The sequence below is a fragment of the Ornithorhynchus anatinus genome, chromosome 6 (assembly GCF_004115215.2).
Source record: "Ornithorhynchus anatinus isolate Pmale09 chromosome 6, mOrnAna1.pri.v4, whole genome shotgun sequence".
Lineage (NCBI taxonomy): Eukaryota > Metazoa > Chordata > Mammalia > Monotremata > Ornithorhynchidae > Ornithorhynchus > Ornithorhynchus anatinus.
The window spans coordinates 30,567,706-30,583,562 of record NC_041733.1 but is presented as its reverse complement, the minus strand read 5'-3'; positions in this window follow the sequence as shown (position 1 = coordinate 30,583,562).

The window sequence follows — 15,857 nt, the reverse complement described above, 5'->3', positions numbered from 1 at the left end:
AATGTAATTATAAGCTCAGGGCACCGCTCCATTCGGTAAACAAATAGCTGAACCGTCGATCTATATGACAGTGGGGCTCATCGGACCATATTGTCGGAAATCACATTAACAAACAGAGGGCTTCCAATTTGCCCGAGAAAACATGAATGGCAACCCAAATTTTATTACCTCTTACTGTAATATAGAACCCAGAAACACGTTTCTGAATACTACTGAGTGAAGATGATAGAATCTAGACTGTAAACTCCCTCTAGATTGTAAGCTCATTGTGGCAGGGAACGTTTCTACCAACTCTGCTATATAGTACTCTCCCAAGCATTTAGTACAGTGCTCTGCACACAGCAATTGCTCCATCAATCAATCATATTTATTGAGCTCTTGCAGCTTGTTCAATGAAGAAAAAAAACCCGAACTGAACTCCTTCCACTTCCAACGCGAAGAAGTAATGAGGTAGATCTGGGAGCATCCAGAGAGCTGCAAGCTTACTGTAGACTGTAAGTTCCTAGTGAGCAGAAATCACATCTACAAAGTCTTTTCTTCCCATACTTTCCCAAGTGCTTCTGTGCACAGGAGCTACTCAATCAACTGACTGATTTGAAAATCTGAAAGTTGCCGAACCGACTACTTCCGATAGTATACTTGGCTAGATCTGCGTGGGCAACGTGAGGGGAAGAATTTGTGGAAATGTTATATACAATTCGACCCACATGGGCAAGGTGAATTTCTCTCAGATCTCCGGTAGGGTCTGTCGACAGAGTCCACTGCAAGCAGCCAATGCAGTCTGATGCATTTCTCTGCAGTAATGAGTGCGAGTAATTCGAATGAGTCTGGAGGGGATCCTTCCCTCCCACAAGGCCTGTTCGGTGCCAGTTGCATAATACAATGCTTTGCTATATAAACATATTGACAGGGAGGGATTTTAATGCAATTATCCACATGCTGCAATCAGAGTAGAAAGTAAAGTTGGAGATTGTCACCAACACTTTGCCAGTGCATAGAAATGTTTTGGGCGCTCTTTAATTCAGAAATGATGTCACTGGCAATTAATTTTACCCAGGGGTGGGAGGTGAACAAAAAGACCAATTTGTGTCCAACATTCCTTTTCATTTCTTTCACTCCCAGGGACTGCCCATTCCCTTTCACTCCTTACACACCCAGAGATTGTCCATTGCAGTGCTAATATTGCAGCTTACATCACCTAATGCTCAGTTTCGCCTCTTGAAGATTACATTCAAAAATGGCCACTTCCTCTTGAATATTAGCTCAAAAAGAGATACTCTCCTCTCATTTCCAGCATATCAGGCTGGTCTGTCTGACTCCATTTGCCTCCCAATATTGGTTTACTGTCCTTTATAGTATTCTTAGGGAATAGAATCAGTCCTGTGGGCTTTTGATTGCCCAGTTTTCAGCAGCTGTTTGGCCCACAATCTACATCCGACCCATCCAGTGAAATCTAGCGCCAATGTTGTTAAACTGGCTTTCTTCCAGACCTTTGCTGCCTGTGATCTGTCTTGCCATTTGGGGATGAGTAAGGCATGTAGGTGATAACTGCTGCAAGAGCTCAAGATGCCAGATCTCACGTCTGAATTTATTCCAGGCCTCACCACCACACAGAAGGCTAAACAGCACACTGCTCTATTGAGCTCCAATTTGGACTGAAGCTTGGAGAAACCTCGAGCTCTTGATGAATGTTTTAGGGCAGCCAAATTCACTTTAATATTTACCCAGGCCAGTGTGTATTGCTTTGAGAAATGCTTGGGAAGGTCTATAAAAACTGCATAGAGGTCTTGGTGCTATTTCTTCCACATCTTTTCTATCCGGTTTCTACCAAAGACTGTGTCTACTGTGCCACATTATGGTTTAAAATGCCATTATGATTCCAGGGCCTCATTTAACAGAAGGGCTCGGGTTAGAATGTTGCCAGTATTAGAGATTCAAATGATTGTCCCAATCTGCTCTCTTGCCTGACTTCTTGAAGATGGTGAACCTAGGAGCACCTTAAAGATTCTGAAACAGCTTCTCAGTGGAATATACAGTGCTCTGCACAGAACTCGCACTCGATAAATCCCACTGATTGGATAACCGTTCGAGAAGAAGCAATGCAGCTGCTCTATGCGCTTAGATCTCAGGAGACAACGACAACAACGATAATAATAATGAGCGACTGTAAGCTTACTGCGGGCAGGGAATTGCTAACTCTGTTGTACAGTACTCTCTCAAGTGCTTAGTACAGTGTTCTGCACAGAGTATTCAATAAATACAATTGGTTGATTAATCATAACAATAATGATAACACTAATGGTATTTATTAAGCATTTACTATGTGCCAACAGAAGCAGCATAGCCTATTGGAAAGAGCACGGGCCTGGAAGTCAGAGGATGTGGGTTCTAATCCTGGCTCCGTCACATGTCTGCTCTGTGACCATGGGCAAGTCATTTAACTTATCTGTGCCTCAGTTACCTCATCTGTAAAATGGGGATTAAGACCCTGAGCCCCATGTGGGACAGGAATTCTGTCCGACCTGATTACCTTGAAGTTACCCCAGGGCTTGGTACATAGTAGGCACTTAACAAATGCCACTATCATTATTATTATTATTATTACTATTAAGCACTCTTCTAAGTGCTGGGTTAGATACAAGGTTATCAGTTTGGATGCAGTCCCTGTTCCACATGGGGTGCTCAGTCTAGGCAGATGGGAGTAGGATTTAATCCCCATTTTACAGATGAGAAAAACTGAGGCACAGAGAAATTAGGTGACTTGCCCAAGGTCACACAGTAGGTAAGTGGCAGAGCCAGGATTAAAACTCAGGTTCTCTGACTCCCAAGCCAAGGCTCCTTCCATTAGGCCACGCTGCTTCTCAGCTATGTCATCAGATCTGAAAACATTGCCATTTTTATGACTGTGATGACAACTTACCCAAACATCGGAAAGAAGGTTAAAGTTAGATAAAATAGAAACTTGTGACTTTTCTAAAATTTATGGTTCATCATAGAATCATAAAACTAAAAGAGGCATAAGAAGTCATTTATGTCCATCTCCCACCCTTGAGACATAGCAGTCAATTAATAGTATTTATTGAGTGTACAGAGCATCGTCCTAAGTACATGGAAGAGTACAACAGAATTAGTAGACCTGATCCTTGACCTCAAGGAGTAGACAGTCTGGCAGGGGAAACCGACACTAAAATAAATCAGAAATAGGAGGAAAGAGGGATAGTTACTTGAGTTACTGCTTAGGTGATAGGATATGTAAGATATGTACATAAGCACAGAACTTTAATAGTACTTAAGTAACTGGAGAAGTGGCACTGAAGTGCTGAAGTAGCAGCTGTGAAGATATAAAGTGGAGAGATGAGAAATTGATCCTGGAAGGCTTCCTGTGGAAGGTCTAATTTAAAAGGACTTTGAAGACGGGGAAGACCTGGAGTCCATTGGCTAGGAAGGGGAAGGGAGTTTATTGAGCAGGGTAAGGCTTCAGCAAGAGGTTAGCACAATTATTATTCATAATAATAGCATCTGTTAAGCACTTACTATGTGCCAGTCATTATACTAAGCACTGGAGTAGATACAAGCAAATCAGGTTGGATACAGTCCCTGTCCCACGTGGGGCTCACACTCTCAATCCCCATTTTACGGATGAGGTAACAGAGGAATGGAGAAATTAAGTGAATTGCCCAAGATCATACAGCAGACAACTGGCAGAGCCTGGATTAGAACCCACGACCTTCTCACTCCCAGGCCCGAACCCTATCCACTATGCCATGCTGCTTCTAATTAGTAGGTTAGTAGGTTAACTTCAGAGGAATGAAGCAACCAAACAGGGATGGAGTGGGAGAAGAGGGCAAATAAATAGGAAGGAGAAAGCCCATTGAGAGTTTGGAAGTCAATGGTAGGGAGTTTCCGCTCAGAGCGGAGAAGAACGGGCAACCGTTTGAGGTCTTTGAGGAATGATGAGATTTGCAGACAATTACATTTTAGAAAAGCATTCAGGGCAGTAGAGTGAAGAAGTGGGGACTGGAGAGGAGAGCCACCAGGGGCAGGTAGATGAGTGAGGAGGATGATACAGTAGTCAAACTGGGATATGACAATTACTTGAACCAAAATAGTGGCTGTTGGATTTGTTTTATGCCATGTGTTAATCACCTACTATGTGCCAGGCACTGTACTAAGCACTGGGGTAGATACAACCTAATCAGGTTGGACCAAATCTATGTCCCACGTGGGCCTCCCAGTCTTAATCCCCATTTTGCAGATGAGGGAACTGAGGCACAGTGAAGCTAAGTGACTTGCCCAAGGTCACCCAGCAGACAAGGGGCAGAGCTGGGTTTAGAACCCAGGTCTTTCTGACTTCCAGGCCCATGCTCTAACCACTAGCCCTCACTGCTCTGAACGGAAGGAAAGGAGCGGATCTCAGAAGTACTGTGGGGAGGCTTGGTGACAGACGGAATATGGGGCTTGAATGACAGGAAGGCACAAAGGCCGAATTTTTCAGAGATGGAGAGGAGTTGTCAACTGTGATGGGAAAGTTAAGTAGAGGAGAGGATTTGGGGGAGAACTGATCTATAGCTGTGACTCTTACAGGATCTCAATTCAATATTTAACAATCCCCACTATTGGAGAATTCATCTTTCTCTCCAACTAAATCTCTCCTGCTCCATTTTACTTATTCCATCTTAACGGCTGACTTCCCAACTATACGGCTACACAGAAATTCTAAGCCTTTCACCTTGTTATTCAGAAATCCCAGGACATCGAACTGGTCCATTCATAACCGTCCAACTATTTTTAAATATAGCAAGGAATGAAATAAGGGGTCTTTAACCCAAATGATGAGGGCTGCAATTTAAATGACTTCCTCTCTACCCAAGGAACAGCTATATTTGTATCTGAGGTATTTCAATCAGTTAATGGATTGTATACATTGAGTGCTTAGGGTGTGCAGTACACTGTATTAAGTGTGCAGTACACTGTATTAAGCATTTTGGAGAGTACAGTTCAACAGACTTAGCAGACACGTTCTCTGTCCATAATGAACTTACAGTCTAGAGGGGATACAGACATTAATATGAATAGATAAATTATGGATAAGTACGTAAGACGAATCGGAATCGGAGAAGCAGCGTGGCTTAGTGGAAAGATCCTGGGCTTAGGAGTCATAGGTTGTGGGTTCTAATCCCACTTCTGCCACTTGTCAGCTGTGTGACTTTGGGCACGTCACTTAACTTCTCTGGGTCTCGGTTCCCTCATCTGTAAAATGGGGATGAAGTCTGTGAGCCCTACTTGGGACACCCTGATTACCTTGTATCTCTCCCAGCAAATGGTACTTTGCACATAGTAAGCACATAACAAATGCCATTATTATTATTAATTATTATTATAAGTTTTGTGGGTCTGAAGGCGGGGGGGGGAGGGGTGAAAAAAGTGCAAGAGCAACAAAGAAAGGAGTGGGAGAAGAGGAAATGAGGGCTTAAGAAAAGGAAAATTTAAAGTGTACAGAACTCAAGTTCAGCTTCCTGCTCAGAGTCCTTAGACAATATAATATGCTGGCAGTGAGAGAAAGCATAGGCCTAGGAACTAAACAAAAAGTCCCCTTAGGAAACTGGGCAGACTCAAAGAGAATCATCTATTTTCTTGCTGCTGAGTTGCACTACAAGTCATTAAACCACTGAAACAGTAAACTCACTGACTTCATAGAGGAACACACTTTGGGGGTGAAGGGATCGGAACTAATCCTAATTTGCTGTTACTGCTGAAGGCATCAGATCAAGGAGAGTCGTGAGGAAAGATACAAACATAAATGCCATTCAGACAAGACCTCTGTAATGATACCAAACCCTAAAACGTGTTTAGAAGGTAGCACAAGTGAATAAGGGATCCTCGGTCCCTGACCACACTTGGAATTCCTGCCTGACCAATCAATTGTATCTTTTGAATCCTTACTGTGTGCAGAGCATTCATTCAATCGTATTTATTGAGCACTTACTGTGTGCAGGGCACCGTACTAAGTGCTTGGAAAATATAATTCAGCAACAAATAGAGACGATCCCTACACAACAACGGGCTCACGGTCTAGAAAGCACAACATATCCGAGGTGGTAGACCCGTTCCCTGCCCACAGCGAGCGGAGCCGTGTCATTTTAGGAGGGCTCTGCGGATGCTCAGATTTGAGGAGAAAAGGAGCTAGGAGCTGAGGTAAGATCAAGGACAAGAGGTCAGCCCTGGGAGAACAGGTAGTGAATCCCCATTTGACAGCTGAGGAAACTGAGGCACGGAGAAGTCAGACGGCTTGCCCAACGTCACGCAGCCGGCAAGTGGTGGAGCACAGAGTAGTGGGAGAGTGGGTGAGGAGGGGAGAACTAATCGAGTGCATTAAAACAAATGGTTATAACTTTCTGCTTGATGTGGAGAGGGATGATTAGCCATTTAAGGTTTTTGAGGACTGAAAAGATGGAGACCGATGATAATTTAGGAAAAGAAGGCTTCAGACTGGAGAGAGGTGAGACTTAGAGGGAGGAGATGTAAGTGTCTGAACCAGCTGGGGGGCTGTTTGGGTGGAGAGGAAGGGGTGAATCATGGAAGGGACCTAGATATGGTTATGTACCTTGAGAAGGTGGGATTCGCCTTATCTAGCTTGCCAAGGAAGAGTTGTTGCAGGTAACTTTCTAGGATTTCCAGTACAAGAGAAGCAGAGGGGTCTAGAGCCGGGACTGGGAGTCAGAGGACCTCGGTCCGAATCCCAATTCTGCCATTGCATGCTAGGTGACCTTGGGCAAGAGACTTCACTTCTCTGTGCCTCAAGGTCCTCATCTGTAAAATGGGGGTGCATTTCTTGTTCTCCCTGCTCCTTAGACTGCGATCCCCGTGTGGGATAGGGACTGTGTCCGACCTCATTAACTTGTATCTACCCCGGCACTCATTCATTCAATCGCTTTTATTAAGTGCTTACCGAGTGCAATGCACTAAGCACTTAGTGCAGTGCCTGGAACATTGCCAATGCTTAACAAATACTACAATTATCATCATGATTAGTAAAGTCTCCTTCGCTGACCAAAAGCTCTCAGAAGCTGGGAGCATGAATTTTCAAAAATTATATCTGTAGAACACAGTCAGATTCATGCACTTGGGTACTCAATATCTTCTCATGATCACGGTGATCTGCAGAACAGTATTTTTGATTTGCATCATTAAAAAAAGTACATAAAATGTGAATGTTCTTGTTTTTGTAAATGTCAAACAAGTCACGCCACCTCTCCATCTGCAGATCCCCTAAGTCTTGAAAACTATTGAAAACTCCTCCCCGAAAAAATAACGTTCATGTTCTTGATGGACTAAGTTCTGCCTAATTTACCTTACCAATCTTATATGTAGCCACCTCCCTGGTGGGTTAATAAAAGCCCCTACAGGCTCCTTCTCATCAATAGCCTGTCCTGGCTGAAGTTATGTTTTCTGGTGAATTTAAAATGCGATGAGCTCCCAGCCTTGTAACTGCGATATACTTTGACTTTTACAATTAGCAAAAGAGACCTAGAATAATTGCCAAGCCCCATCTGACTTTTCTCAGAGATGAACTGGGTGGTCCAGAAACAAGCAATCCCACATTTCAAAACCCATTTACAACTCGATGTCCTGAGTTGCTACATGTCCCAAATGAAAAATAAACAAAGAGAAATGCCTGGTGCTTTTTATAAATCATTTTATGACCCTTGCCAATTGAAAAAATATCTCCTGGGTTTGAAGCTCACATGTGCAATGTAAATATCTTTCACATTACCATTTTAAAAAAATCCAAATAACAACAATTGCAAAGAACTAGAACTTTATTAGAGCTGAGAATGTGTCCATTGATATAAACCCTTCTAGGTGAGATTGAGACGAATTAGCATGGGAAAGTCTTGCTGAGTTAGAAAGCCCTGAATTGGAAGCAATGCAGCAGCAGTCAGTGAGTAATGAAAATAAACCACAGTTCTCCATATGACCAATAATGACCTAACTCTTCTAGGGGAGCAAATGCCCTAAATAAATACTACTTACTCTCCAAAATGAGCTGAACTTTTCTTGAAAAGTCTTCTACCCAGACAAAATGTATCATCGGGGGGGGGGGGGGGGGGGGGGGGGGGGGGGGGGGGGGGCGTTAAACGCTGGCCCCTTGGAAAGAGAAATCGTAACCGGGCCAATTTCACTTGAAGATACACGAGTTTGATGGTTCACCAACAAGTGCTTCCAAAAAATTACTCCTGAACTTGGAATACTGACATTAAAGGAGATATAGAGTTGCCATATGAGGAGAGAAATTTGAACCTGTCCTAAAAAGAATGAGGTATCCACTGGATTTAATCTGTAGCTTTTTAAAAATACGTTCGCTTCGGACTGTGCTAACCAAGTGGGAATCAGAAGGGCCTGGGTTCTAATCCCAGCTCCTCCACTTGTCTGTGTGACCTTGGACGAATCACTTCACTTCTCAGTGCCTCAGTTCCCTCATCTGTAAAATGGAGATTAAGACTGTGAGCCTCTTGAGGGATGTGGACTGCTTCCAACCTGATTGCCTTTTCTCTACCCAGGGCTTAGTACAATGCCCGGCACATAATGACCACTTAAATAAAAAAACGTTCTCCATATTTTTCTTGCTGGATTTCAACAGACTCGATGCTCACTGATCGACTGTCTTTGAGATATTTGCACGGGGAAAGGAAGAGATTTTAATCCTCTGAGACCACAGCTATAACTTTGACTATCCTGCTGCTAGGGTAGCCCAGCAACTGGAAATATTATAAGGCTGGAACGTGAAAAAGTCCAAGATGTCAGCATCCTATCTCCAGACCAAATATGGGCACAAGACCACGTGAAATGAATAATAGAATTATAGCTAACCTTTCCTGCCCATATGAGAGAATATGCCAGGTGGAGGAAGACTGAGCAAACAGAGGGCCTCCCTTCCTTCCAATGACCATAAAATAAAGGATCATTCAATTGGGCATTGGTGAGTCCGCTTCAGCTGACCATATTAATGTGGAGGAGCCTAAAGTCCTCGATATAGCTCTTTGGGGAGCCAAGTTCGCTTTATAGTTGCCAAAGCCCAGTTCGGGTGATGATGACACCAGAGAAGCGGCATGGCCTAGTGGAGAAGGCACTGGCCTAGGAGTCAGAAGGATCTGAACGGTCCCAGTGCTGAGAACAGTGCTTGACACGTAGTAAATGCTTAACAAATACCATTATTTATTTTTTATTTTTATCTGGGTTCTAATCCCGGCAACGCCGCTTGTCTGCCGGGTGACCTAGGGCAAGTCACTTAACTTTTCTGTCCCTCAGCTCCCTCTCTGGGAATTTAGACAGCGAACCCCTCGTGGGACATGGACTGTGTCCAACGTGATTTACTTTTATCCCCTGTAGACTGTAAGCTCGTTGTGGGCCGGGAATGCGTCTTATTGCTATATTGTACTCTCCCAAGAGCTTAGTACACTGGTCTGCACACAGTAAGCGCTCAGTAAATACAACTGAATGAATGAATGAATCCACCCCGGTGCATAGTATCCGGCACATAGTAAGTGCTTAAGAAAGAGCAGAAAATGAAAAACAAAAGCTGTCAAATGGTGGTGCAAGATTTTTAAAACAGTCCAGAGCCCTAGGCTATAGAGGAGCAGCGTGGCTTAAGGGCCTGGGAGTCAGAAGGCCCTGGATTCTAATCCCGGTTTCACCACGTCTGCTGTGCGACCTTGGGCAAGTCACTTCACTCCTCTATGCCTCAGTTACCTATCTGTAAAATGGGGATTAAGAGTGGGAGCCCCATGTGGGACAGGGACTGTGTTCAATTTAATTAACTTGTATCTACCCCAGTGCCTAGTTCAGTGTCTGCAACATAGTAAGTGCTTAACAAGTACCATAAAAATTATTATTATTGTTTCTGTTTTGCCACAAACATGTTTGCTAAACTGTGTTGGGGGCTGAAGCTGCATTGTGATTCAGGGAGGCACGGTCAGTGATATTCCTCAGTAGCCTGCCCAGAGGGGCTGGGACTTTAACCGGCAATGAAGAGGAAAGGGATGCATTATTAGAATCAGCCAACAGGTCTCACCTTTCTTCTTGAAGACAGAGTGGACTGTGGCATTTATCTGAATAGATCTGCTATGCTAGGCTACACAGATAACGTCCTTAGTTCCACTTAGCACGGAGAGAAAACCCATAGCTCTATTCAGGGATTGTAGTCGAGATGACTGACAGAGCTCCTCGGCAATGGGTATACATGTGGATAATGTCTGATGAGTGAAGTGGGGGAAGCAGAAGAAAACAGAAATTTAGATAAGGTAAAGCAGATGACCTAGGTGGTGTCACTTGTGGTTGCTGGGCAGGGTGCCAAGTGGGAGCTCTTGATAAATTAACCCCAAACCAGACTGAATCTTTGACTCCCATCTGAGAAGCAGCGTGGTCTCCTGGAGAGACCACGGGCCTGGGAGTCAGGAGCCCCGAATTCAAATCTCAGCTCCACCATTTGCCAGCTGTGTCACCACGGGCAACCCACTTAACTTCTCAGAACCTGTTTCTTCATCTGTCAAAAATGGGGACGAAATACTTTTCTCCCTCCCCCAGAGACAGTGAGCCCTTATGTGGGCCGGAACCATGTCCGACCGGCTCATGCTGTCTCTACCCCACTGCTTAACACAGTGCTTTGCACATACTAAGTGCTTAACAAATAAAATAGCTCATAGCGTCCCTTCCCTGTAGTCCCCCCCATACAACATACCCAGAAGCCACTGAACGATACAAAAGGAGAATGTAGGCATAATCATACCTTATTTTGGATGCTAAAGCTGCTTTATATGAATGTTTCTTTGCTTGTGACAAAACATTGGGTTGCTTCCCCCCTGCTCTTATTCATCCTGCTCACATATAACTCAATGCAAAAATCCAGTTCAATGGAAGACAAACACAAGCCCTTTTTTAAAAGGGGGGAATAGAGGGTTATAGTGATTCACTCTGGGGTTAAGAGAAATATGCAAGATTTATTATAAGTTGATTTGTGTTGCCTGAGTTTATAAGGGAAAGATATGATGGACTTCATGATTTCTTGGCCCTTCATGCCTCTCTATTTCTACATGAAATATAGGCTATGGAACACTAATAATGGATGTTCTTGATTTAACGGTGGATTTTCTCGGGGAGCAGAACTTTACGAGATGCAGCGGTACTCTTTCTGAGCACACTGACATTTTTACCTTCAGAGGGCCATATCCCAGGCAACTCCAAAAATTACAGAACGCAAGGATGTAACAATCAAAAGACAATGAAGCTAATTAAGATTCCTAAATTAAGTTGAGACTTTCTAAGAACAGTAAAGCTTCAAAAGGAAGGCTACTCTAGAGAAAACCCCATTTAGTGAGCAAGGAGAACTCTGCCTGCAGAAAACAATTTTAGAGAGCGGAATGAGTAGGACTTATGGTCACCTGGCTAAGAAAAATCAATCAATTGTTTTCTATTGAGTGTTTACTGTGTGCAGAGCACTGTATTAAGCGCTTGGGTGAGTGCAATATACCAGAGTTGGTGGCCACGTTCCCTGCCAATAACAAGCTTACAGTCTAGAGGGGGAGACGGACATTAATATGAATAAATTACAGATTCATTCATTCAATCATATTCACTATTTACTATAAATGTATTTATTTATTTACAGATATGTTCCTAAGTGCTGTGGGGCTGAGGGAGGGATGAATAAAAAATGCAAATCCCAGTACAAGGGTGACACAAAAGGGAGTGTGAGAAGAAGAGAAGTCTTAGTCAGGCAAGGTCTCTTGGAGGAGAGGTGCTTTTAAAATAAGGCTTTGACGATGTGGAGAGAGATGGTCTGTCGGATACGAAGGGAGCGGGAGTGACAGGGCAGAGTCAGGACGTGGGCGAGGGGTCAGTGGTGAGATAGATGAGATCTTGGTACAGTGAGCAGGATGGTGTTAGAGGATCCAAGTGTGCAGGTTGGGCTGTGGTAGGAAATCAGAGATGTAAGGTAGGAGGGGTCATGATGATTGAGTGCCTTAAAGCCCAAGGTATGTGGTTTCTGCTTGATGTACCAGTGGATGGGCAACCACTGGAGTTTCTTGAGGAGTGGGGAAACATGGACTGAACGGTTCGGTAGAAAGATGATCCAGGCAGCAGAGTGAAATAAAGATTGAGGTAGGGAGAGACAGGAGGGTGGAAGATGGGCAAGGAGGCCGATGAAGCAATCAAGGTTGCTTCGACTTACACCACACTAGCAAATCACATTCGACTAGCCGCCATCTTCGTGGAGGGCAAGGGACCACCATCTCCGAAAGCTGTGTGGCCATCATCTTTGGGAGGCCTTAGGAGGCCTCATCCTTAGGGAAGGGTCTCACTGTTTCCTCCATCTTTGTGAGAAGCCACTTCTCTGCCCCTTGAGCACCGTACCCAGGGGCAATCACGTCGCTCGCCACTCGACCCTGATCCCAATACTCATTCTACAAGACATCACTGATGGTGAGGAGGCTGATTCAGTGACGTCACTATGAAAGAGTAGCCTCATCTGTTTAAAGGACGTGTCATCTGCAATCTTGGAAAGGAGCAGAGATCTGTCATATCAAGGAGTTCAGGCAGACTCAAGATCTCAGACAACTGGAGCACATTTACCACACATATAATTTGTCAAATGATAAGCTCAAAAGGCTCAAAGTCATCAGATAATTTCCCATTAAACTTTCAATACTTTATGCTTAGAAGATTAGCTTTGATAGTCAAGGCTTTGTTAAAAAATCTGTTCATGTTATTTACTTGTGAAATGTCTAGAATGCGCTGCAAGTAAACAAATTCTCAGGCTCGTTGTACATTCAGGCCTTCTTTTCCTACATACAAATGGCTAATTGCCTTTGAATCCCAGAGGAAGCGCAAAGCAGAAGGGAGAACCGGAATAAAAGAAGATTACTTTAAATGTACTAAATATACCTATTAGAAAAAAAAAAAAGCAAATTTTCCTAAAAGGCAAGTGCATCAATTAAATCTTTCAGTGGGGAGATCTCACTTGTGCTGTAGGCATCAGTCTGGGATATATTATGTGACTCTATTTACTCCTCTAATTAATATAAATGAGCAGTTACCATAGCAATTATTGCATTATATGATGCACATAAAACTCCGGATGCACTTTAGAACGAGGGTCAACAATCTCAATCACACTTGACTCTTCATGAAACAAGTGTCCTTTCTCTCGGATATTCAGCCTCGGTTAGGTTTAGCCTTTGTTCGTAATAATGGAATGCAGGATTAATGTAGCACATTTTATCTTCAAAGTGCTTTAACTATATTAACTAGTCAAGCTCTGTGACACCCCTGTGAGAGAGATATTATTTTCCCCACTCTGTGGTTGGAAAATCAAGGTAGTGACTAGCCCAAGATCACAGGAGTCAGTCGCAGAGACAGGATTAGAACAAGTTTCTTAGGTCTTAATCCTACATCAAACCATCTTTCTTTGAGTTTACTTCTTGAAAACCTTGCCCCCTGCCTACATCAAATGACTGTTTGTCGCATTAATGAGTTTTTACTAGGGAAAAAAAGCACTTTGGAAGAGAAAGAACTATAATAGTCCAAAACGGGACTAAAATCAGATAGTGATTCACAGGCTCTCAGTTCTGGACACAGAAGAAAAGCCTGAGAACTTTGGGAAAGAACGGTCTGAATCTTCAACTTATCACAGACTTGGCTTCTCTTCTCTGTTCTACCATCCTCTAACTTCACTTCATCATCATCATCACTGTTATGTATTGAGCAATTAATGATGTGCACACCACCGTACTAAGTGCTTGGGAGAGGAATAATAATACTAACGGCATTTGTTAAGCAATTACTATGTGCAAGGCACCGTTTGAAGCACCGGGGTCGATACAAGATAATCGGGTTGGACACGGTCCCTGTCCCACAGAGGGCTCACAGCCTTAATCCTCATTTTACAGATGAGGGTCCTGAGGCACAGAGAAGTTAAGTAACTTGCCCAAGCTCACACAGAAGACAAGTGGCAGAGCCAGGATTAGAACCCAAGTCCTTTTGACACCCAGGCCCTTCCTCTAGCCACTAGGTCAGTTGTACTGAATGCAACAGAGTTGATAGACATAGTGAGATTACAGTCTTCGAGGGCCGTCTTCGCTTCTTGGGTTGCCTGACTCTATTCCCTTTCAGATACTAGGACGAGGACGACTCGCCCCTCCAAACACCAGAATGACTTCTGTCACGTAAGCAGTGTCAGCGACACTGGTCCTATCCCCAGTACTGTCTGTCCAAGCAAGGGACACAACACGTGACAACTCTTTAGTTTTCCCTCGGTAAAATTTGTATCAAGTTTGCTGCACAGAATATAACACAGAAAAAAAAGAGAATAACAATAATAACACAGAATATCTGCTAGCTTTTGGTGGGATACTTTTAGACCCTGGGTGGAAAATGAGAAGTAAAGTACTCTTCCTTCAGTGCTCACTCCTAAAATACTCAAATCACTGACTGAAAACATAGTCTTAATAGGAAAAGCAAATGTTTCTTTGTTCACAGCCTAATGAAATCTATTGCTTTCAAAGATGAAATTACAGACTTCCGAGGACTAAGGCCTCTGAATTTTAATATTTTTTGGATGGTTTGCTTCTTGGAAAACCCAAGCACAGCAGATCAGAAGCACAGTAGATTATTTCTTTTTATTGGTAATAGATGGTCTGTGGAAGGTTAGAGGCTTGTTTCTGGATAAATCCTCAGAAGCTTGGAAAGCTACCAAAACTCCTTCTGAACTTCCTTAATCTGTCTGTAGCTTTCTGTTGGAGTAATTTTATGCAATTGTGAAGTATAAATTGCTCTCCTCATCTTAGTATTTCTCACTTTGAGTGTCCCGACTAATTTTAGACTGCTGCTGGTCTCTTCAGCTTCTTCATTAGATCACTAACACAATAGTTAATTTCTTTGCTTTAAATGCTGTACCTTCTCCAAAGTAAATACAAATTCAGTGTTTTCTCCAGAGAATAAGTGAATCAGCATGTAAGAGTCTCAATTCATAACAGCTGCATGCCATTCATATCAGATAAAACAGTTACAGAGCAATGGAAAAATCATGCAGAAAATAAAGGATTTTGAAAGAATGAAAGCTTCTTGAAAGAAAATGCTGAAGTTTGGTAGAAAGGTCTTTGAAGCTGTCCAAGTAGCTGTGTAATTTGCAGATTACTGAATTAAAACCTCATGCCCGCCTTCCTCCTCTGAGTCTCTGAAGATCCAGTCTATCACTCTACCCAAACTCATTGTCTTTGAAGAACTTAAAGAGGTGCTTTTTAACAAGGACCTTTTCCAGAATTCTTGAATAATAATGTCTTGTGGTTCTCCAGAGATCAAAGGGCACCAAAAGTAACAGATGATGTTTCCAACCCAAGTCCATCCAGTCTAATTCAACTCCCTCTCCTCTCCTCCATCTTGGCCAGGAAACAGGCATCCTCTTGTACAAAATACTCTCAGATCAAAAGCAGCCAACAGTCTAATAGAATGATTGCCTTACAAGAAACTAGTTCCTTGACATGGAGGAGGGATTGGCGAGATTAAACTACACTGGGTAGATAAGGAAGATAGACAATTCTTGGGGAAAAAGAGTAGCAGTAAAAAATTCTCAACTACAGAACCTACTGCAATTTACATTTGCATCCTGATGAAAATGGGCTTGATTAATTTTATACTGAATCTATGGTATTTTAAATTCATTATGGGGCTTTATATACACAAATGTCATCTTGATTTCCAAGTAAGAAACTGTGGATAAGCTAGAATGGCAACCAGGTGTGCTCAGAATCTGTGACCTAACACCAATAAGCTTCCAGTTTAGCTGTGAAAAGGTTTTTGAC